This window comes from Poecilia mexicana, unplaced genomic scaffold, assembly GCF_051168715.1.
Source record: "Poecilia mexicana isolate PSO_F unplaced genomic scaffold, ASM5116871v1 scaffold_6, whole genome shotgun sequence".
In the NCBI taxonomy this organism is placed as follows: Eukaryota; Metazoa; Chordata; class Actinopteri; order Cyprinodontiformes; family Poeciliidae; genus Poecilia; species Poecilia mexicana.
In genome coordinates, this window is record NW_028263375.1 from 2,355,041 (window position 1) to 2,379,911 (window position 24,871).

At 38.4% G+C, this 24,871-nt stretch overlaps 1 protein-coding gene across 9 annotated transcripts in view; it reads left to right on the top strand.

Moving 5' to 3' along the window:
• ncalda (neurocalcin delta a) overlaps positions 1–24,871 on the top strand; it is an 81,647-nt gene that overhangs the window by 19,557 nt on the left and 37,219 nt on the right. The window contains exon 1 of one of the 9 annotated variants that reach the window (XM_015009403.2): positions 8,489–8,781. The exons of 7 other annotated variants lie outside the window; for them this stretch is intronic. The gene's annotated coding sequence lies outside the window, so the exon portion shown is untranslated. Of the gene's footprint in view, positions 1–8,488; positions 8,782–24,871 lie in introns of those variants that run through there. One more of the 9 variants, XM_015009397.2, reaches the window with a different exon arrangement.

The following is a 24,871-nucleotide window of genomic DNA, read 5'->3' on the forward strand; positions in this document are numbered from 1 at the left end:
AGCAGTCTCTGGTCCCCTTCGCATTGAACCCTAACCAGAGTTCTCTTCATCCGAACAGAAACCGAGGTTCTTTTGGTCCACATCAGAGTTCGATTAAGCATTCACACCTCCCTGAGCGAACTGGGCTTTCTACAGAAACAGACTGGAGTTTGATTAAAGCAGACTGAACAGGGCTGGTGTGAAGACTGTCATCATAGTTTATTTTATAATCTAATCGTTTTTGACACATTTCTTACGTAATCTTTAACATACATATGCTACACTGACATCTTTTCCAAATTGAAACGTCCTAACTCTAAGACAGTAAAAGTATCAGCTAAACTGCAGCAACATCTGTCCATCCTCACCACCCCTGGACGTAGTCTCTAACACGCAGGGACAATGACTCTATTTCTGTCTGACCGTTATTGATGCAGGTGTAGGAGTGTGTTTGCATGTGTGTTGCCGGCGCTATATTTGTCCATATTCTTTGCTTAGAAGTGCATGGGTAAGACAGAGGAGGGGACCGCAGGGTGACTCATAGGCGAGGCGATGATGCATCTCCCTTTGCTCCTGATTCTCAACCTGCTGCTCTCTGATAAGAAGGAGACTGAGACTGTGGGCTCTGGTTAATCCTCTTGCTGCATCCAGCCGGCCATCTGTCAAAAGGAAAAAGAAAAAGAAAATGGAAAGAGACAGACTGGTCATCAGTCTTGTCTTTTGCCTTCTGTTTATAGTTACTGAATCACTGGGGATGGAGTGGGCTGTAATGTTGTTGAATAACTCTTATGACAGTTTGCAGCTTGTGTAACAAACCTGTTTTTTCTCATTATTTTTTCTTTCCTCCAATTTCCTGTTTCTTCACCATCTACCTTGTTAACTATTAACGGGATACATTCAAATGTTAGGTAAATAATATTCTTCGCCCAACTCTGGATTCACATCAAAGGCTGACTCATCCTCATGTAATAGAATTACTGAACGTGGCTGTCAGGAGATTAGTGACACTGTTCAGTCTGTCCGAAGCTGAAAACCTTCACTGAACTCCATTCAGGTCAAACTTTGATCTAATTCTGGCTTGTAAGATTTCATGACATGAGTCCATGACTAATTAAAATGCCACACTATTTTTCATCAAAGTGAAATCTGTCTGGTGAAGTGCTATCTGGTTGCTGTCATCGTGTCATATAGTTTGTTCAGGTTATAGGATGTTATCTTGAGCTCCAGGTACGAAGGTGAACACTTAAAGTTTGACTCTATGTTGAACTTCTGTTTCAAACTCTTTATTTTGAAGGAAGAATGAGTTGAATTGTGCATTGAAGGATCCTCCAACAAAGCGCACAGCTGTTAAAATTTTTGATTTTTCAGTTTCTAAAACTTAAGACGGTGACAAACCACATTAATGTGACATGCTGTATACAGTGGATCACAACAAGGAGAGATCAAAACTACCTGCAAATAGTTTGATTTGTGAATAATTGATGATCCCCCTGTATAATACTTATAATTACCTACTTTAACAGTTTAAACACCAAATATACCCTAAAATGTATTAATACACATAGTGGAAACCATCTTGGCACTACCTCAGAAGCTAACATCCATGGTCTTATCTATGCTATCAGTGAGAACAGTCAGTCAGTGCCAAGAAAACTGAATGGTGCTCCTTGACTGGCTGCTTTGCAAACACCATCTAGTAGGTTGTAAAGTAAAATGGAACTTATGTGTCTCAACTTCCCAGCCTGTATTTTCTGTTGAAATCTACTTTGTAGCTTCCTAGGAATGCTAAGTTAAAGGGCTAGTTCACAGGTTATTTTTTATTGCAAGTTGAAAATGAAAAAATACTCTAACTAACTTGGACTGAATAGTAATTTGCTAAATCAAAATCATTTTAAGCACAGTTTGAAATTCATAAAACCTCTACTGTCTTTGTAAAAAAAAAAAAGCACTCCTTTTTTTAGCTTCAGGGCCAGCTTGAAGTAAGACAAGCTGAATATAAAAGTCAAAGTCCATCATTCTATACTGAATAGTTTTCGTTTCTTAAATATGTCTTTATAAAAAAAAAAAAAAAGAAATGTGACTCTTCTGAGTAATAACAGAAACCAAATCTGTTTTAATTATTTAGCTAAGAGAAACTTCCAGAGAAGGAACATTAAAGATTCAGTCAAGAGAAACAGTGGTCATTGTTTTAACGGACTGAACACAAGTAGAACATCCACAGAAAGGAAAAATAATTCAAGTTCACAGGTACTGGACTTATTAATCAGAAAGGCCATCATATCAAACAACATAATAAAATGGACAGCAGCATCAGACACTTGCTACTCTTCTGGAGATGATGGCACAGTTCCTGCCAGTAGGAGGCAAGTTTTGACATTTCTGCTGATTGTGAACATCCCCAATTTTTGTAATATTTAACACATGGTTAGCATGTCGCTTACCATGCTGGAAGACAACATAGAACATTTCATGTTGAAATTGAAAATAACCACAGAGGGACGATTATCTGTAAATGCTGCATACACATCAAGAAAGCAACACGTTATGTCAAACCTTCTGACTACAGTTACATAAAGACAATGTTTTCAACTGGTTTCTACTTTTTCTAATAATAAATAAATACAGTTGGACTTTCTTTGCAGTTACGAGATAAGTCGATGCTAATTTGTTGTCCTGCAGCGGCATTTATATTTTTCAAAGTTACGTCTGCAACGTATCACCTTATGCACTTCAGATCTATGAATGGCCAGGAGCAGCTCAGCAGCAATTTTTGTTTCCAGGGATATAACAGAAATATTTTGTGCCAAATGCTTTGATGCTGCTTTTCTTCATCCTTGCTAATGCCGTTTATTTATGATTTTCTTGAAAGGAAATACCATGTATGTTCTTCCCCTGAACTTCTGTCAACCTACTGCATTTGTTTCTTTTAGTGTACTGTTTTTAAAGTTAGAAATCCATGTGCTGTTAAAGTAGCTATAACATTACACAATACCGTAGAGCTCCAAGATGCTGTCGTCACTGGTGTTGGCACCCAGAGCGGTGTGTTGGATTAGCCTGTTCAGAGAGGTGCATCAGCTCGCCCACCCCTTGCGCTGCTGTTACATAACACACCAGGAGGAGATTTGTCTACTCATCCCAGTGATTTGTGAATTTAACCACTTCCACTGATGAAAGCTCTGAGATCAGCTGAGTTCAGCCTGCTGTTTGTGCCGTTGACTCCAGCTGCTGTAGGATAAAGCAGAGTGCAGTCACACAGATTCCTTTTGGCATTAAGCTGTGATATATTTGCAGCCATATGGTATGTGGGAGCTGAATGAAGTCCCCAGGCTACCAGCCAAGTTTGAGATGGTTTCTGAGTATATAACTGGCATCCACAGGAAAGTGCTACACATTTATTGTGAAACACCAGGCTCCTCTTTGCTTTTTCTTTTGCAAATTGTACTTGTGTGCGATGACAGAAATACTCTGGAGTTGATCCACCAGTACCTTTTAATCACAGGGTCCAAACTCCAGTCTTCAACAGACAGTTTGCTTACAACTTTTAGATGTCTCTCTGCTTCAAAACACCCGAGTCAAATAATCAGGTCCTCAGCAGGACTTTGGAGAACTTGACTGCATGCTGAGGTGGTGATTCAACTGTTTGATTCAGGTGTGTTAAACCAAAGACACATCTAAAATGTTGCAGGACTCCGGCCCTCGAAGCCTGAGGTTTGACTTCCCTGCTCTTAATGTTGGGCGACTCTTCAGTGTTTGAGGTTCTTCAGACACTGTAATGTTACGAGACATGATGGCTTCAGGCAAAGTTTTGTTGAGTAAAAATTGTGGTTAAGATGTTAAGTTTCGGTTGAGTAAAGCATGCTGTCACACTGTGCCATATTCGATGCTGGAATATTGAAATATGACATATTTCGGACTAAATGTAAAGAAATGAAGAAGATTTTGTGAAACTGTCGCAACTTTGAAGTATGCGATCAAGATTTTCACAATCATGTTGTTCTGTTGCATCAGGAATAGGCACTTTTTGCTCTCACCACCACATTACTGCCTCGCTTTATTTTTTTGTTGTATTTTAGAAAATTCAGTGCTCCATAAGTGCCCCTTACTGGTGGGATGATTATTTAGTCAGTATCACTTTCATTTTTAAGTAGGGAAGCACCTACTATATCGATATCCAATATAAATATTACTGTTATGGCTGAAAACCAATACTTACCTATATTGTATATATTATATATTAGTTGTTATCCTTTTGACAACAACGTGACCGCCCTGCTGTCTTCACCACTGCTTCTTTGTTTCAGTTAAATTCCCCACTATCCCTTGCTGCATCACTGTCACATGACCAACATGTGACATTGGTCCCCAATATCTTGGGGACTAAGAAATTGCAGCATATCTTGATCCCCAGATATGCTTCAATATCTGAGACACAGCTGGGTACAGTGCTGTAGTTTGAGCACAAACTACAGCACTTCCATAACTGTGTTGTTCAAATTGTGTCAATTTTATCTTTTGTAACGTCTTCTTGTTTTCCATTTAAAAGGATCTTGGTATGAATTAGCTCAAAATCTGCTAACTGAAATGAAATTCTATGCCATACACCAAGGAACTAGTTAGGATAAAACTAAACAAACAAAATAAATAACATCCCTGGGAATAAGTATGTAATTTATTATGAGTAAAACAATATTCCTATTACGGTCTTTGTATGAGCTCTGTGTTGGATATTTCCTTCCTGTTCCTGTCAACTTCCCACAATAGACAGTCTTGTTAGAGTCTATGTTTCCCCAGCTTCTCTTGTGTTTAGGGCATGGCAGTAATGCAGCAGTGCCCCACAAAATACTAATAAACCAGCATACATGGTTGCATGTCTAGGAAGTGACCACGATTGGCCCATTCGATAATTGTTTACTTGGAATTTAAGCTTCCTCAGACTTACTTAATCAGAAAAGCTGTTTACATGGCAGCGATTTATTTGGATTAAGGCCTAATTGAGTTTATGTCAGGGTACTTATGTGCAAAGCAAGCACGGACCTGAAGGTTTCCCTTCTGTGGAGAGGACAGAGGTCTGCCGATGCTAAGCAGAGAACAGGACTGGGTTAAGTAGAATGAAAGATGAGAGCAGACGCTATGGACCTCTGGTGGCTGCAGAGAGGTTCAACAATACTTTCACAACAAAAGGACAGATCGAATGTAACTCGAGCATACGTATATGTGTGCATGTGTGTGAGAACCATGTTCTTATATCCATGTGGGGATCTATTTCTGTTGTGGGGACCACTGCTCCTTGTGGAGACATTTCCTTGGTCCCCATAAGGGAATTGTTGTTTTTGGGTTAGGGGTTAGGTTTAGGCCTAAGATGTGAATTGACTTTTGGTTAGGGTTAGGCATGTGAAGGTTATTGTTAGAGCTAGGTTGTAGAAAATGAATGGAAGTCAATGGAAAGTCCCCACAAGATATGAAAACAGGACTCTGTGTGTGTGTGTCACTTGATTATTCTGCCGCTCAGACCCTGTTGCCCCGTTGTTGCCTTTTCGTCCCTGGTAGCTGATTATCCAGTTTATGATTTGTTGCATCCTAATCCCTGAAATCCAGATGTAGGGAATATAATCCCAGCTTTCTACTACAAATGTTGCTTTTTTAAATTTCAATCTGACTTCCCAGCGTCAATCAAGTGTGACCAATAGAGTCTTGCCACTCATGCAGCAAAGGCTGCATTTCTTGTTACTATTTGATTTGGCTTCATTGGTTATTTTTAATCCATCCTTTAATCATTCCTTCATCTGATTTTAGTAACACTGCAGTCAGAAGTGGAGTTATTTAGGTTTCAAACACTCAGCCATTGTGTATCGGTTGTTTTTCTTAGCATCCAGAGGAAGAACTTCCAATGGATTTTGCCTTGGAAGGAAAGTTGTTTTCACTTCCGCCCTTGCTGCTACTTCCTGAGTGTTTTGAGGAAGGAATTCCTTCTTGTGCCTGCTACCCACCCTACATCCTAGCACACTTGCAAACGCTAAAACACACGCACACACACACGCACAACTCCATGGAAGTCCTTTTTATGTAATCTCTGTGGTTTGCTTCAACATTTATGTTTGTCATTTTTCTCCAGTCTACGAGCTTTAGTTATCCGCCACTCCCTCTCCATTAACAAAAATAGGTTAAACAAATAAATGAAATAAAGAAAGGAATGACTGTGTGTCATGTAACTCTTCAATAGAATCTATATATTTAGTTTTACCAGTGTTGCACCAATTTATGTCAGATATCTGATCTCTGGGTTTTGTATAACTTTCACCAGTCAATGATGATTTGAACCTATTTAAGTTCCTCTTAAAGAATTTTAAGAAGAACTTCCTGACTGTATTCCTGACAATACAGCCAGGAATTCTGTATTGTTTTAGCCTTCATGCTGTGATTGTGCTGTAATTCTTTTATTTAGAGAAGTCTCTAGTAGACCTAAACCAATATATTGCAAAGATATCACAATATTATTATATGTAGTATCAGTATCGCAAAGATATGCTTGGATTTCATTAAATATTAGCGAATCGGGTTTCAGCTCTATATGTCAGCCTCTGAATCACGAAAACATATTTAGCCATGGACCATAACTACGATTGAAGTCCACACCTATATTTTTATTTGCCTGTGGTTTTTAAAAAAAAATTCCTATGTATTACTATTTTGTTTCCTTTGAGCTTCCATCTTACAAATTTTTAAGCATTGAAATTTAAACTTTGCCCTGTTTTTATTATTTTTTATTTATTTTTTTTTCAGTGGTCAAAGTTGGATCACTGACTGATCGCATTCGCTTCGTTCACACAGCGAATGCAATCTTTATCTCACTTTTCCTGAACAACTTACTGATATAAATTTGTTATAAAAGTATTACTGATTGCACTTTAAAAATTAGGTAACTTTATGTTATTAAAGGTAAAGTTTAAACAGTAATGATTTCTTGGTTAATGTCAAGTTGTCATAACAAAGACATTTTGAATAATGTCAACTTTGTATTAAAAGTGTCATAATTTACCGAATGACACTTTATGACAACAGTCATAAATATTCATGAAGGCTTATTTATGTTCATAACAGGTGTTTATGACAGTGTCATGTCAGTCTTATTCAACCCCCTTCAAATAAAGTGTTACCCAGACTTCTCTACAGAAGCTGCAGCCGGTGCTCCACAAAAGATCTCTGCTACTAGGTGTGATTTCATTTTTTATTAGCTTCCTTCATCTTGCTATGATCTTGTGTCAATATTGTCAGCTCCAATTACTGAATAATGTTTGGATCGATCTATTATTACTTGCGTAAACAATGCACTGCTGTGAGATGTGATGTCTACGTTCTTCTTCTGTGCATGCAGATCGCTTTGGGGCCATAAACCGTTCACACAGAAGTCTGGTTCAGTCATGTTTAATTAATAGTGTGAACGGCCATGCAAAAAAAGAAAAATGGATTTCAGCTAAAAAAAAAATCTGAGTTGAGCATCAAGACATGTTGTATGAATGTATAACAGACGCAGTATGTGTGCAAATGGCAAATAAAGATAAGGAAAATGGTGGAGACGTTGTGATTTCAGAAGAGACAAACGTTAGTTTAAAAATACCTGAGCATCATTTCACTTTCTGTCATCATCCCTCTCTGCTTTGTGCCTACCGCTGTCTTCCTTGCGTCTGATTGACTCGTCAGCGGGATCTTTCTAATCATTTTTATTGTAGCTGCAGACATTATTAAATAACTGATCCTCTCTCTGTCAATTTCCACCACTACTCTGCATCTTCTCCCTGATTCGCCCACTCCGGCATACTCTTACTCACCCCACTCCACCGGTGGGGGGGTGGTTGCTTTCTCCAGGCTAGTCCTAACTCCCCCGCCCCACCCACTGCCGAACCTGGGCCCCACTTTGTCCCATTCAACAGGCCGACAGATGCTGCTGAAATGAATGGAAGCAGACGAAAGCTGTTGGTGCTCACTGCTTCGGTGGGTGTAGGAGGGGACGTGGAGGGTCTCTGAGGTATGTGCAGTGGGGGTAAAACATGACCAGTCTCACAAAGGAACAAAAGCCCCAGACAGACCAAAGCAACGCAGAGCGCTGGGTTAGCTCAGGTAAATCCTGCAGACACGTTTTCACATCTGATTGTGTTCAATAAATGCCATTGAGCTCAACATTTTCCAGTTTAGTTACTGATCTTGTGGTGGAGCTCAGCAAACGATGGGAAGCTTAGACAACGTCCACCGTTTCACTTTGTCAGTCAAAGTGAACGTCCCTCTGAAGATCTGTTCTCGTATCTCCGATGACCTGTTGAAATCATTGAGGTGCAGTGTGCCCTGTTGCTACAGCAACACGGGCTTCTGCTTTTCTGTCTTTTCCCTCTGTCTCTCTCTCTCTCTCTCTCACATCTACTTTAAAACACCCTCCCAACACACACACACACACACACATCCACATACTAGAGCGCGGTCATGTGACGACGCTGACGTCAGACCGGGGAGGCAGGCTGAGAAACGAGTTAGTTTGTGGGCTTTGAATAAACCTCCAGCTCAGTCCGGGAGTCTGTCAGTTACCGTTAGCTCTGCTTCAGTCGCCCAGTCAGTCGCTCCTTCTCGCCTCCCCCACTTCGGGTGTTCTGTCCCCCTCCCTCCTCCTCTCTTTCATTGTTTTCTCCAGCGCTGTCCGCTGTTCTCTCCTGTTGCTTCTTCTGTTCCTCCTGCTGCTGTTGCCGCAAACTTAGTCTTTAGTGAAATTTCTGTGTGATGGGCTGCTGAACAGCTTTTGGTCGGCTACAAAGTGAGGTAAGGACCTACATTTTGTCTCTGAGTGTTGGATAATGTGTGCGTTAGTAGCCAGGGTCTGCCTGGGTAAAGAAGGGGTTCACTGGTTGTGTCAGTTGCATACTTGTGTAGAAGGGAAGTTGTGAATTGTGAAACTCTTTTTGTTTTTTTCAGTCAGCCCTCCACGTTCATAGCTAAACCTGACATTTGAGTGATAGCAAAAAACGCTATGTGATGTGTGTGTTGGGGGGGCGGCTTAAAGGAGACCCCCACCCTTCCGTCAGCGTTCCTTCACATCAACAAACATAGCTACATCTGTTTTCAAACCCCCAACAGGAAGTGAGTGCATCACAGAGGAGAGGAGGAAGGAGAGAGTGAACATTAGGAGGACTGTGCGGGTGTCGTGATGTGTAGCGCCACATGGCTTCTCCTCCCCGAGCGTTGCTAATGTTAGAGGCAACAGTGTAGGCTGGGAGCTGCTGGCGCTGACTGCCAGAGAGTCGGAATGGGGGTGTGGGGGGGGGGGGAGCAGCTGCCACCTGCCCCCTGCAATGAGGTGGGAAAGCCTCAGCCGCCTCAAAAACACACATGCATTTGGCTTCCTTGCAATCTCACACACTTATCTGAGATTTTTTTTTTTCCCAACAAATATGTCAGGAAAATTTTTTTTTACAGAAATATTTGAGGGAATTTTCTTGTTTCTTCCCCCCGGTTATCATAGCCGGTATCAAATAACACCAAGGTTTCAAAACTCCCTCATATGGTTTAGTCTCCTCTTTGTACTGGGATAACAGAGAAAGTCATGGAGTTAGGAGATAGGCCTGTCACGGTAGCAAATTTGACAATACATTGTCCCAAAGGTTTTTGCAGTAAACAATAATATTTTTTTTCAAGTAATATAATAACATTGTAATGCAAGAACACATTCTCAAAAATTAATGAGCTTTAAATTCTAATGAACATTTAACACTAGAACCGGAAGACATTTTAAATACCCAAATAAATAAACAAAACAGAAACAACAACTAAATATGAAATCTCAAAGGACAAAATTATCCTTCAAAAAAGGAAATAGCTTAGACCAAAGCACCAGACTGAAGATTTTTATCATCCAATTTTTAGTAGGAAGAGAGAGAAAAGCGAAAACCGCTAAATAATGTAGGTGAAAATGTTCAAGCTTTAATTTATCATGCCATTAATTGATTTATTGCTTATTTCGACAGGCCTACATATAGAATCATCCAGCTGTATGAAGCAGAAATTAATTTTACAGCGCCCCTACCCCACATGTTGCTGCATTAGTCGGCTATCTGAAAGGAATGACAAATGCTACTGTTTAAAAATATTTCTGATCACAAATATATACAACATCATGATTCAAAGGCTAAACTAGTACCTGCCACAGTCAGCCTCGTGTAGTTGTTTTCAGACTGCACAGAGCAACCCGGACTGATTTTGTGCGGCCCATGACTCCAATTCAACACAATACAAATTACCCCTCGTTAATGCAAATGGAGACTTCCTATTTTTTTTATTCTTTTTTTTTTTCTGGGTAAAATTATCACAGACAAATTAAAATCTAAAATATAAAGTGTTGGCTACAACACAGATCATCCATTTTTTGTAATTTTTTTATTTTCTGCTGGGACCACATCTACCCAGCAGGCTTTACTGCTCCCTGATCTGCTTTTCATGAAATTATTAAACTTGGCCATATTCATTTCAATAAAAGTGACCCAGATCTTGATTTTAATCACTCAGAATTGACAAAAAAAAGTTTTGTTTTCAGTCGAGACCTTTTATTATTTTACATAATATTATGTTATTTTATCTCCAGTTGGGAATATGTTGCATTTTTGTTCTACATTGTTTTACAGTTAGTTTTGCAGTTTATATATTGTTGTTTATATATAAACAACAATACTTACTATTTGATTCGCAATGGACTGGCAACCGGATGGATGGATGGATGGATGGATGGATGGATGGATGGATGGATGGATGGATGGATGGATGGATGGATGGATGGATGGATGGATGGATGGATGGATGGATGGATGGATGGATGGATGGATGGATGGATGGATATTGTTGTTGGAACTTAAACTACATACCTTGATTTGGTGTAGTCATGTTATAGTATCATCATAGTGTGAGACTCTCTTATTGGCCTTAGCATGTATGCTTTCAAATAAAGTATAAATTAGAGCTGCACTGATAAATTGGTACTGATTTTGTTCGTTTTGGGATGTTAGAGACCGGCTGATCCTTACACAAGAAACCAATGTTATCCACCAATAGCATTTACCTACTAGAAGGTCTGAAAATGACTGACTTTGTCACTATTTCTAGCAAATTTTCACACAAAAAAATGGTATCGGCCCAATATCAAAATCGGTAGGTCAAGCTTTTTCTTATATTTGGCTCAAATAGACCGAAGGGGTCCGATAATCTGTAGAATAAATAATTTCTGGTGTGTTTTTTCCACCTTCTCTGTCACTGCTTCTTTTCAGCTCCTCAGCTGCTCCTCTGCTGCTCAGCAGAGCCTCCCTCCTCTTACTTAATGATGTGGAGACCTGCCAGTGGCATGTAACAGCTCTCTGTGACACAATCTGAAGTCTTAAAGCCGCAGATATCTGCCAGCCCATCTAATTAAATGTCCACTGCTGTTGAGAAGATAAGGACAAAAATTAGCATTTGTTGATTACATCAGGATTTATGGCTTGGATTTAAGAGAAATGTCATGGTGACATAATACCCTAAATGGCGCATTTGTCAGTGAAACGTACCAGATTAGATAATGGTCTGGCAAAAAAACAAACAGCAAAAAAAACGTTGAGTTAAATAAATGCTTTCAGCTTTAGGGGAAAGGTTTAATTTTTGGTGTTTTGCAAAGAAATACAATTAATAGAGCCAATCAGTACTTCGCAAAATTCTTTCAGGCTAAAGTTTGAAATGCACTGTCAAGGCTTTGTAGATGAGAAAGTGCAGTAATGGAAAAGATAAAGATTTCAAGATTTCTTGAGGGTTTTTTTGTTTTGTTTTTTTTGTTTTTTTCTTTTATGTAACACGTAAAATAATATAAATAAAATACATCAGCTCATCAAACAAATTTTGATTTTAGTCAAAGACAACCTGTATGAAAGCAAACAGCAGTTTTGAAATGTTAATTCCATTTATAGAGGGGGGAAAAGCCATGTAAAAGTATTGCTGCCCTGTGGGGAAAAAGGTTTAACAAACCTGACAATAACCGGTTGCTCCAAACTTTGGCAACAACATCTGCCATCCAAGCTGGGAGATAACAGCCAATGAATCTCACTCTGGGAGAACGCTGGCCCACTATTCTAAACACAACGGTTTTGATTCTGCCACATCTTAAAGTCTTTCACACCACAGTATCTAAATCTCATGCCTGTCAAGACTTTGACTAGGCTGCTCTAAAACTTTTATTAGTTTTTGGGTTGTTTCCTTTTTTAAGCTATTCAGAGGTACACTTACTGGTGTGCCTCAGATCATTAACTTACTGCATAACCCGAGTGTGTGAGAGCTGAGGGTCACAGTCTGATAGCTGGGAGTTCTCCTTCAGGTTTTATTTCTAAGGAGGAAAGCACTCTGCAGCATCATGCTTGAGTGTGAACAACTTTAGAACATCAGCCTACTTCTGTTCTAAAGACATCTTGATTCAAGTTGTGGCTGCTCCAAACAAAATGTGGTAAATCAAACTTTATCATTCATAATTATTTTCAAACAGCTAAATTTTAATTTTCAGACTGGACCATGTTTGTTTTGATAGAATTTTACTTTAAAGAATGAAACCTACATTTTGTTGTTTAGCCTGATATTAAATTTACTTTAAGGATCTGAAACGTCTCAAAATGACAAGCCACTGTAGATTTTACAAGACGCTTATGTTGTGGAACAAAAACTCCATGAATGGTGCAAGATGCAGGATCACAATGTAGGCAGAATGTTCACAGTTGTTCTAAGATCATTAGGGCTGGGCGGTATCCCAAGGTCACCAGCATAGTTTTGAATAGCATCATTAAAAATTCAGAATTTAATGCCGGATGTGAAGCTGAAGCAGTTCAACTTACTTACTATTTGATTTTCTTTTGCAGTTGTCTTCTTGGTGTGCAGCAGTAACTAGTTTATCTCAAGCAGGATGTACTGCAGTGATTCTAGCATACATTTTCACACTGCCACTTTGCAGGAATACATAAAATGAAAGGAAAAAAAACAGAAGAAAATTACTTACAAGTTTCTGTAATGATAAAACTTTTGTGAATTGTGTTTGTCAGATGCATCAAAGCAAAATCATTTTTATCACCCTCTTTGTAAGAGAGCTTGACAGAGGTTAAAAAGAAAAAGGAAGAAGCGAGCTGCAGTGCACCAAAAGAAACACAAAACTAGAGGAGAGGTGAAGCTTTGTGATTCCACCTGAATTTATTTTAGTATGGATAACTTTGTGTCTGGTTTGACTCAATCCACCATGGAGTTAAAAAGGCCATGAAAATCTTTGTGGAAGCGCAGCTGAACTAAGTTTGACTGATATCTTGGCTCTACACCAGACGTTGATCGGTCTGATACATTCCCTTCACAGGCTCGCATCAGCTGACTCATGTTAGTGGAAGCCAACTTCACGGGGAAAGGGAGTGATGTGGTGATGACCTGTGGGTTGTGTCACCGGTCAGCTGCAGGATATACAGGTGTAGACAAGGCTCATAAATCATTTCAAAGCAGAAGAGTAAAATGGTGAGCTATCTGATTTGAATTTCGTCCAGAGGTGTACTGACCCTTTGCAGCTTTGTCATCACCTAGTCAGGGTGAATCATCAGATTGTTGAACTTGAGAGTTTCTAATGATCTAATCTGCCTGAATTCATCCACATGATTTCTATCAATATGTCTTAAACACTGTTTCCTTTTACACCAGAACAGACTTAAAAGTGTACAAAAGTCTAGATGCAACAAGTACGCATATAAAAAATATTGAGTAGATTTTGTATTTCAGAACCTAAATCTATCCCATAAGACTAAAACATTTTTGATTGTATTTAAAAATATACATATATATTATAAAATATGATAAAAGATTTATCTGTTCAATTATGGTTGTAACAATAATTTAAAAAATAATTACTCCACAAACAGCCTTAAAAGTAAAAAATAAATAAATAATTTAAAAAATCAGAAAGTAAAGAGTTTAAAAAGCTACCTCTACTTTGCTCCACCACCCGGGATTGAAAGTAAATAAAATGCTTTAGCAGACAACTGAGTTATGTAATAACTCATTGTTATTTGTTTAACTGTTTTCTGTGCTGTTGCCTTTTTTAATCTGCTCTAAAGTTATTAGGACCTGAACTTTGCACAGAGATCAACCCCATCACCTCACTATGTGTGTGCGGGTCTGTGTGTGTATGTGTGTGTGTGTGTGTGTGTGTGTGTGTATTTGTGTGCGTGTGTGTGTGTGTTGTAACAGATGGGCGAGCATTGTTGACTCTGGCTTTTTACATATACATATCACTGAGTGTGTTTCTCATCTGTCATTATGAGTGCAAAAGCTATCTCTTTGGCCTGGGGAGTCGCCTTGTGTGTGTGTGTTGTGTGTGTGTTCCGCATTAGTTCTCGATTGATTTAAGGTTGTTATGTCATGGAAAAAGTCAGCACCTTTGCCTCCCGATGTTCCAGAAGAGGAGCCCACACACCAACGTTGATATCTGAGTGATGCATTTATGGCTGCATCGGTTTAAAGAGGCTGGCCAAACACACACACACACACACACAAGCTGAGCTGAGCCATATGAACGATTTTTCTCAAACATCCCGTTTAGTGCTACAGGGAGTCTCTTGTAACACTGGTGGAAAGTTAACTTGAAGGCAATTTATGTAACTGTTGATTTATTTCCACAGACAGAAAGAAAGAGAAAGAAGGAGATGAAGTAGGAAATATACTCTGAGATATGAGAAGAGGCAGGCACCTGGGGAGGCAGTCGGCCATTTTTACTTTCTCTGTTCTTCCGACTCTCTTATCTAGTGTTAAGTAACTGAAGATGAAAATGCTGGAGTTTTTTTTTTAAATCCAGAAGACTAGTCAATTATTTAGTAAAAAAAAAAAAAAAAAGGTTTCTCTCTAGATGAATTAAAGCCCAAATAATACAAATATTGGACTTTTTTTTCCCCATAAAAACAGATCTTAATAAATGTAATTTCATGTGATGCAACTTTTTAAACCTATCCCCATCATAAATTTGTAACAAAAAAGAAAATAAATAATCCTGGAAACACTTTGCAGATGTGATACTAGCTGTGAAAACACGTGAAAAGAAAAAGTTCACGGCTAATTAATTACACTCCAAAAACATCACAGAGTAAAACACCTGCGCTCAAGGAAGTCCTTCTTTTTTATTAATCCGTTTCTCAGCTTTATCTTTATATATTTTTAATTTTAACATGCATGTTACACAAGGACAAAAGAGACTACCACATGATGAATCATGAAAGAAAAAACGGGCAAAAACAGAAGAAGTACAATAATAAATACTAAAAATGCAGCTGTGACTATATTGAAGACTGCAATGTTTGTAAATCACGACAGCTTAAAGAAAAGTATAATAATGAAAGAAATAGGAAAACATTAAAGCAACAAAAAAACAAAATAGTACACCATGTGTGAGTTTTATGCTCACATAAAACTTTGTGAGCATCACTGAGGAGGCAAGTCGGATTTCCACAATTTCAGGATACAAAGTTTAGTGACAACCAGGCCACAACTGAGCAGGTCCATCTTTCTTCATCCATTTTCTATAGCTATTTAATTCTCTCAGTGTCTTATTGGAGGGCTGCCTAGCTGCAGCAGTTGCTGTTTCAGAAATACTTTATTATTGATAGAATTATTGTTCCACAATATTATTTAGAGATTTTTTTTTTCATTTTTGCACAAAACTTAAACTGAACATGAAAGCAGTGCGGGACCCCCCCTCAAACATCAACACCACCCCTGGTGTCAAAATCAACTGAATATTTACAGGATGAAATACTAATAGCTTTCTCACTTACACTTCATTAGTATGCATGATACTCACATACTCACAACTTTTTTCTCTCTTTTTTTCTCCCTGTAAAAATGTTCCACATTTCCAAAAAAAAAAAAAAAAAAAAAAAAGCAAGCCCTGGAGAACAAGTAAGAGCGAAGACTTAAAGGCCTCTCTATGATGACTGTAGTGAAGCGGATGTGACATTTTCCAGCACTTTGTCTGTTCTCGGCTTTAAAGGTCAAAACGGAAAGGACCCGGGACACTTAAGAGACGATTATACTTCTCTTCTGAGGTGTTGTGTTTTGATTGTGTGGTTCACCCCGGGTGAAGTGTGCTTACTCACCAACTGTCAAAGCACAACCTCTCTGGATGGCCGTGCCAGCGTCTGCCGGAGAAGATATTACACCACTTCCATTAAAAGCTTTCATGTAAAAAAAAAAACAAGAGACATTATAAAACTATTAAGTATGTGTATCATATCAGCTTGGTTATTAATGATTAGTGGATCAAGTAGGATGAGTTGGTATTATGGCTGCCTGTCTGACTTGCTCTGCTTCCAGTATTATTCAGCGACTGTGGGAAAACACTGTTAGAGAACGAAAAGGAAATCAAGGGTCACATTACTCATAGTTCTACAACAATGATTTAACAAACAGCACTGCCGTTGGCTGTAGACGTGAGCTTGGGATATAGTAGAAACCTCTAAATACAATGCTTTATTTTGGTCAATATATGAATGAAAAATTGAAATATTTTTGGAAACATTAGATTTGTTTGTGTTTGTCATCTAATGGGCTTGTTCATGATAGAGTTTTATCAGTTCTGAGGAGATGTTAGCCTTTGCTTAAAAGAGGCACACCAAGTGTCAGGTTTTAAAAAGAAATTTCTCACATAGAAATATCCATGCATTGGTGGTGGGAAAAGCTATGGGAAACAGATGTTCTATTTTTAGTCACAGGGTGGAATTCACACACGCTGGTAGGTCATAGTTGTCTGTAAGCTTCCAGTTTCTACAGAACCAGATGATGCTTGTTGGCTTTGCTCACATTCTCATGTACATACAAGACTCTGGAAATTTGATTATTCCAGTCAACTCAGTTGTGAATGAAAGCTGAAGGTTTACTCAAAATCTCAGCCCCTACAAGGTTAAGGATTTAACTGTTTTCTTTTTGTGTGTGTGTGTGTGTGTGTGTGTGTGTGTGTGTGTGTGTGTGTGTGTGTGTGTGTGTGTGTGTGTGTGTGTGTGTGTGTGTGTGTGTGTGGTTTGCAGCCGTAGTATTAATCATCACGCAGAGAAGTCTGCAAGAAGAACAAACATAAAACTGTGGCGCATTCATGTGGACTGGATATCTGCTCATGATTAAATACGACATGGAGACTTTCTCTGCTCACGCTGAGGGATGTTTTTATGCCTTCTTTTCACATCTGTCTTGCTTTATTCTGATTCTGTTTCCATAAAACGTCAGATCCAAGTGGAAGAAGGTAATGTGTCAAAGCTGCAACATTTACGAAAGAATCCTTAGCCAAGCACTGCTTTAGTCACACTAACACTCTTCTAAATTTTAATATGGGTAGTATAGATGTCATTGCCATCCACTGCTGTAGCATGTGTATCACAACCTTTTTGACCAGAAGAGACAGATTTTTTTTTTTTGAAGGAGGAATAAATATGAATGGTCATAACTCTTGTTACAAACATTAGATATAAAACAATGTTGGCTGTTTTACCATACCTATCGCTCCTTTGATCTCTAGGGTTCTCTATTTTTCTGCTACCAGAGGTGTTTCCATAGAAACTGCTTTTGTCTTTTTCTTAACACTTTGAAAATGTGTTCCTAAGGAATTCCCTTTCTGTCATGTTTAGTCATTTTCTCCCGGTCTACATGGGGATGTTCTTTTCAAAAACGAGTTGTCCACACATTTCTAGAAATGTTTTCATCTACACAGAAACTCAGAGGAAACAGAGTGCTGTGGTGGCGCAGGGGTTAAGCACAGCCCACGTAAGGAGGCCCTAGTTGCTTGACGCTGGCGTCGCAGGTTTGATTCCCGACCTGGTTACTGCATGTCTTCCCTCTGTCATTACCCTACTTTTCTGTCATAGCTCTTTCAAATAAAGGCTACTAGAGCATAAAAAAAAAAATCTCATAGAAAAGCTTAAGATGCTCCTTTTACTCCCCCAGGCCTGTAGGTGGCACTAAACTTTGGGTATGACACATAAAATTGCCGTGTGGGGTTAGGAGTAAGCGCAACAAGACAACCAGAATTTGAAACAGCAGAACCAGAGTAGAGTCTATGGTGTGAAGTAATAAAGTCGAGCTTCTTCTCTGTGTCACTTTGGGTTATAAAACCAATAAACTTAAAGACAAACACATGATCCACCTCTGCTCTTGTTGTTATGTATGAAGCATTTGGGGTTATAGGTCAGGCTTGAGGTTGGGCTCATACGTCGGTGTTTCACATAAGGTGTTTTAGCTGTACATGTGAATACGCCAGGGCAACATGTTCACTCTGGAAGCCTTTAAAAAAAAAAAAAAAAAAAAGTTAATATCTCCTTAAACGCCGTATTTGTGTGGACGGCGAGCAGAAATGGTTGGAAACTCTTCTGTTTTTGAAAAAGTAAAATTTCATTTGGATGAGGCCTTTATGCCTACGTTAACACTTTGGTGTGTTTCAGAAAATGCTGCACTGCATATGGCGCCTCATTAAAGATAGCTTAAACTGGAAGAACTGTGCAACACAACATTTTTGTGGTTTTAAACGTGACTTCAAAACTGCGGCTTACTTTGAAACCGAAACCCATATACCTCAAGTAAAACTTTTTTCCCCCCCAAATAAATTGTTGAATATTTTATTGTCTATGCTGCTGAACCAAATTTAATGTCTTAAAATAGATCTCTTAACTCTTTTCCTGAAGGCTTACGTGATAACATGCACTCACCGTCGCTGGATATTAGTGTGGCACTAAGGAGATGATGGACGTTAGACACAAAACCACTTAGAATTCCTCAGTGCTTATAGAGATCCTTGGCGAGGAGGATGCATGCCTTTGAAGAATTTGAGGCCAAAAAAAAGAATGCTGTCACTAAGCTACACTTAAACAACTGTTACTAATTGTGGCGTTCCAAGTCCTCTCTTTTGTCCAAGATGTGTGCTAATAATAAGATGAAGGTTTGTCTAACATGTCATGGTGGTGGATGTTTACAATTCAGATTGAGGTCCTATAAGCCCACACTGGGTTTGGATATCTGTTCACTGCGGCTCGGCTCCTGCTGTGTTAGGATTTTGGCTTGCTGTTTATACTGCGTGTTTGCTTCGCTTGTAGCTATCTGCGCAGTCACTTAGTGGCTCTTGAAAAGCTTGACTTTAGGACGGCTGATTGAGTTTACTTGACCTCCTGATCGCTGTTGTTTTACGTCAGCACACAACGGAAAATTCAACAGAACATAATCAGATCATGACTAATCACCAGCCCCATTTGCTTTCCAAACTATAGCCGAGATTCCTTTTTATGTTGCTGATAATATAGATTAGCCTGCACGGTGGGGCATTTGGTACTAGCTGTTGCCGTGAAGTATGAAGAGTGGCTATGAAAACTGAAAGGATGTGTGATGTACTCATCATAAGTATTTCTCTGAGGTAAACCATTATTTGTAAACTCTAACTGATACTATAAGTACTTAAAAACTCATGCTCTACTTACACTGCTTATTATTTTTTAAATTTTTAAATTATTTTTAATTTTTTTTCTTTGCATTTTACTTAAGTTGCAAATAGCAGTCCTGCTTTTTGCAGAAGTGAAAAAGCAGGATTATGAAATTATTCATATTTAAAACAAAAAAACTTTAATACAGCTGCAGTTTCCATCTGTTGCTGTGCAAAAGCACACTTATAAGATTAAAGCTACTTCCCCACAGCAGGTCTAGATGCTCAATTCCGATATTTTTTTTATTTTATTTTTTTTGCTGAAATCAAGTTTTCTTTTTCTGCATGATCATGTATACTACTAATGAAATGCGGCCACAGTCCAACTGCGTGTGAACGGTTTACAACCCCGAAGCGACTCGCATGTGCAGAAGAAGAAAGTAAACGTCACAAAGCAGCGCACTGTTTACGGAAGTAATAATGGACGCCGGCGTCTACGAATTAGTTTTAAAGTTTATTCAGCAATGAGAGCCGACAGGATTGTCACTAGATCATAACAAGAAAAGTCAAGCACAACCAACAGCAAAGGCCTTTTGTGGAGCATTGGCTGCAGCTTCTTTACAGAAGTCTGTTTGGATTTGTAGTCGGAGCCAAGAGTGTGTTTCACTGACACACATCTCTTTCTGAATTTCAATTGTAATGTGTCGCTTATGTCCGGATTTACTGTGTCTAGATTCTTATGACATAAAAATTGGATAACATGCGACATGACCGTTCTGACTGCAAACACTTCAAAAACTATCGGATACATGTCCAATTTAGTACCACTAATGGAAGTGGCGCAAATCAGATTTTTTTGTGAGGTGAAAAGATCTGAATTGGGCCGTTCAGACAGCTGTGAAGAAGTTAAATATGTGTCACATTTGGGGGGGAAAAAAGAAAAACAAAAGAGATTTGGGTTGCATCTGCCTCCTCTGTGAACATAGCTAAAGATCCTCGATATGCAGGCATGCCCTCTAATCTTTACTCCAGTAGTAAGCTATTTATTTTACATGGGAAATTTTCACTTAATACTTTGTGTGTTGTTACTGTAATTTTAAATATTGTTGCATTTGAGTTTGACATAACTAGAATGTATGGAATTAAGTAGTCTTCCTATTTGTATGTTTTTAGTTGGTCTTTTATTATTGCATGTACGTGTTTAATAGAGCTGTTAACGCTGGAGCTGAGTGGCTGTCGGTTCCTTATGTTTCAAATAAGTGTATAAGATACCTAGCAATTCAGTACGCCGTCACATTAAAAGAGAAGTCCTACAAGATCATTATTTCAACAGAGCGAAATTCTTTAATCGTTGTGTCAGGTTTGAAGCTCTGTTTAGTGTCAGCAAAGTCTCCACTGCAGGAAGGCTTCTGAGAGATAAGAGGAACATCCTGAGCAGAAAGAAGGAGCGAGGGGCTCCTTTACCGGGTTTCATCAATCCTAACAAGCTGCTTTGCAGTTTTTTTCTTTTAAGTGGTGACAGACGGACATGGACGTTATGTAAACACCGGTGGCCACTGGGCAGGACGCATGAGCAGCGATAAACTGTGCTCAGGAGCTCAGCTATTGTTTATAAAGGGATAAATAAAATCCAAGAGGATATCTGTGTTCTTGGTTTGTAAAACTTACCGTTGGCTCTGCAAAAGGTTCACCAGGTATTCATTCCTCCTGGACAGATTTGTAAACCGCTCTGGGGAATTTCAAAACAGCAATGTGGTTTTGAGAAACTTGAATTTGGGCTGTTGTATAATTCAATCCCTGGTGAGCCTGCATAAAATGATTTTAATGAGGAGTTGTCTGCACGGTTTACACGATTTTTATGATTTATGGTTTTAATTTCAAATCTTGTAAACGTTGTTTTTATAGCACTTTTCAAACACAGAGACATTATTAAAAGAGCCAGACTAAACAAAGTGGACAAAACAAGTTAGTGATGACAAAAAAAGAACATGTACAAAAACTAGCTTCCAAAGTTAGGAAGCTACAAGAACAATATTTTCTGTCTCTGTTGGATCTGATGGCTCTCAGGCCACATATTTCCAGATAAGCTGTAATATTTTGAAGGAATCTTTTCAACATATTTCAATCTGTTTTACTGTAATCAAGCCTGTATGTGATTAAAAAACCAGTTTGAAATCGTCTAATTCAAGTTTTTATTAAAAAATTTTGTAAATATTTAATGGTTTTAATTTATCCAGCCTGATTATAACACTGCTGTCCATTTTTAACTAAGACAAACTATCATAACTCTGTTACCTAAGGGGAGCCACCTCAGATTACAGTAGATTTCTGTTTTACACATGAATGTTTGCATTTAGATTGCTAATAATGCTAATTATCCAGACCACCTTTGATTGCAACTTCTGTTTAAGGGACAGGAGTATCTAAAGTTCACTTTTGAGCTATTCATAATGTCATAATGTTATACCTTCATCAAAAACATACCTGGAGGGTTGCTGCTTCTCAGAGCAACGCTGGTAAAAACATTGTTAAAGGGTTAACAGAGGAGCCATGTTGTGATGACTTCCTGAAGGCGGAGTTTCAGAAAGAGCAGGAGTTTTTAAAGAGACAGTGTTTCAATTTCAAGGCACTAAATTACAAAGTCAAATTTCTTTTAAGTCATATTTGATTTAAATAAAGCATTTTTATAACAACTGAAATTAACATAGTTACTTGACAGTGCTATAAAATGACACTACGTGCCTAGAAAATACATAATGCTGCCCCTTTAAGTGTGGTAACGTGTTGAGCACTGTCCAACTGGAGACTTGTCATGTGATTTCTAAATATTTTGTTCTCCTGTTAAGGTTCACTTTTGTGTAAAATAAATATCCTATTAAGAACCTTCTTCTATCTATTTATTATTTGATTAATCCAAAAAATAATCACCAGGTCAGCCTAGCAGAAAGCCCTGAGATTTTCACATGTTGATGTTAGAAGATTGTTTCTTGTTACAGATGTATCCTTCGCTATTATTGATCAAGCATTCACTAAAGGAATGCTGTCATTGCATATTAGGCTAAAAAAAATTGTTTTTTGATTTCAAAAAAGGAATTTTTTGTTTAATTTCATTTTTTTCATATATTTCTAATCTTTTATATGAAAAAAGGATGAATAAAACGTGAGTGTGGCCTTTTTTAATCCGATTAAGTGTCAAAATAGTCGTTTTGCAAAAGTAATTGTTAGTTTCAGCCCTAATTTATTTATGACTTTCATTTATTCTTTGAAATTTTAGCTTCATTTAAGCAGGTCATCAAAACTCTCTGAGACAGTGGGCTTTATTAACAGAGTTAATGAGAGTTAATGTAATAAGGAAGGCATCGTTTGATGAGAGCAGTAACACTTTTAGCTATTTTTTTAGCACATTTTAATAAAGTGATCATTTCTATGAATTAGTACACAATAATTATACTTTTACCATTCAGGCCATGTAGTTGACTGTAGCTACTAGTATCTACAGCTGTAATTGTATGAAAGAACAGCCTTCCTGTCTGATATAATCTTAACTCGTGTGTGTGTGTGTGTGTGTGTGTGTGTGTGTGTGTGTGTGTGTGTGTGTGTGTGTGTGTGTGTACTTGTTTTACCTGCCGCGTGGGGACTTCAGCCTGACTCTGTGCATACACGTGGGGACCTGATGACACGTGGGGACCAAATTTGAGGTCCCCACCGGCACAACCCCATTTTCAAGTAGAAAATGGTGTATAAACATGCCTGGTGAAGTTTTCCAGGAAGTCCCCACGAATTCCATTCCAAGACAAAATGTGTGTGTGTGTATAAGGGAACCGCCCCTAGTGGTCACACAGATTATTGCAGTCCCCATTAGGCTAGGTGTTCCGGAACAGTGCGTCACCATCTGCTCACTCTCTAGCTCCCTCTATTGGTCGGTCAGAGGTTTTGCAATTTATTGGTGAAATTAAACTTTAACTTTAAAAATGTAATATTTTTAACTTATTTTTTTACATTGTGGGATTAATGGAGTATTTTTCATTTAATTTATTTTATTGCAATTTAAAGTGAAGTTTACCAGTATTTACTTTTTTATTTAATTTATTGCAATAAATTAAATAAAATTTATTACAATAAATAATAATAAATTTATTGTAATAAATAAATTTATTATTTATTATTATAAATATTAAATAAGCAGCTTAGCTCAAAGCTGCGCTCTTAGCTTTGAGAAGCTAAGTGCACACACACTATTGAAACTCAAGTTAACTGGCAAATCGTAAAGAGCTGAAATTTGGTACATCGGTAGGACCCACTGAAACAAGAAAAAAAGCCTTTTGGAGGAAATGTTGCCATTTTGGGTCAAATTTTTTGGCATTTTTGACTTTTCATACATGTCGAACTTCAACAAACTCCTACAGATTCTGAGCTATCTTCAAATTTGGTCAATATGACATTAAGGCAGTGGTTCTTAACGTGAGTTCATTCGAACCCCAGGGGTTTGATCAGTCGGTCTCAGGGGTTCAGTGGAGCCTCTGCCGCACTGATTGAAGAAGCTCCACTTCTCAGCATGAATTTGAACTTGTGTCTTTTATTACTTCAGCAAAGCTCACAGTTTTTACCAAATTCTGTACCAAATTCTTTTCGGGGTTGCTACTGCCTCTAGTGGCATGGGGGTGGTAACATAATTACTCAGTCAGCCTCCTGCAGTGATTAACAGGCAGAAGCAGCTGTTGGAGCTGATCTGATTATTGGGTGAAGGAGTGAGGAGTGAAATTGTTTTTGTACCGCAAATTAACGTTTTATTTTAAGTCAACTCAGAGATTATTTTTTGTTATTTTTATAAGCAAAAGAAACTCCTTTGAAACAGGAAAAGTCTCCCCAAGTGCTTTTTATTGTTTTTGAATGAGTCGAAAACCTCCTCCTGAGGGACTACTCTGGTATTTTTGTTTTCTGGACCTTTGTGATGCAAGAGTGGCCATAACAAGTACAAAAACCTTCACCGACGACTTGAAGAAAAGCGCAAAGTTGTGGGATCCAGCCGATCACTCACAGAAGAACAAAGAAAGCAGCCAGCGGGCAGTGAGTAAAATCAGCTGATTGAGTTTATGAATGAAAGTGCAGCTGCGCTGCAGAGAAACAATCAATCGCCACAGAAAGCAAAGTTGTGGATTTTGGAAAAGAATTGCAACAAAAAAGGATGTTTATGGATGAACTTATTTGAAAGTGAAGGGATTGTGTGATCATTAACAATGTCTGACCCTGACACTCCGCCTGCGTCTGAGGACATATTAAAGGTGTGCGTTCTTTCGCGCAGAGGCAGATTGGGAGCCTGCACTAGAAGGATTACATTACTAAATCAGAATACTGCAAAGTCTTTATTTATTATTAATTTTTCATTCTCTTAAGAATGTAGAGCTAATTAAATGATCTAAACAAGACCTTAAAGTG